This window comes from Bison bison, unplaced genomic scaffold (assembly GCF_000754665.1).
Source record: "Bison bison bison isolate TAMUID 2011002044 unplaced genomic scaffold, Bison_UMD1.0 scf7180017864283, whole genome shotgun sequence".
NCBI classification, from domain to species: domain Eukaryota; kingdom Metazoa; phylum Chordata; class Mammalia; order Artiodactyla; family Bovidae; genus Bison; species Bison bison.
In genome coordinates, this window is record NW_011494855.1 from 3,435,661 (window position 1) to 3,435,987 (window position 327).

At 70.0% G+C, this 327-nt stretch overlaps 1 long non-coding RNA gene across 1 annotated transcript in view; it reads left to right on the plus strand.

The window, feature by feature from the left end:
• Positions 1-327, plus strand: part of LOC104995535 — a 23,192-nt gene continuing 22,865 nt past the window's right edge. Inside the window, exon 1 of the long non-coding RNA XR_826064.1 lies at positions 1-26. This is a non-coding gene — a long non-coding RNA (uncharacterized LOC104995535). The remainder of the gene's footprint in view (positions 27-327) is intronic.

Genomic DNA, 327 nt, shown 5'->3' on the forward strand with positions numbered 1-327 from the left:
CCGCCCATCACTTGGATCTGGTCTGGGTAAGGAGGGTATTTTTTTTTTCTGGAAGTCCCCCCCCACAACCCGCGGTGAAGGATTTGGGGCTGGGCTCCAATCTAGGCGGAGGCTGCAGGGCCCGTGGGGCGCCCCCCGCCCCGCGCACGCCTCCCAGGAGCCCTGGAAGGCACAAGCCCGGGGAGCCCCCCTTGCACCCCCAGAGGCGGCAGCGGCGGTGAGTCTCCCCTTTTTTTTTCCTGCATGGCACCCCTCCCCCGGGCCAGGGCAGGGGCCGCGGCAGGTGGGTGCCCAGGCCCCCGGGACGGAAGGGGGTGCGGGGTGGCT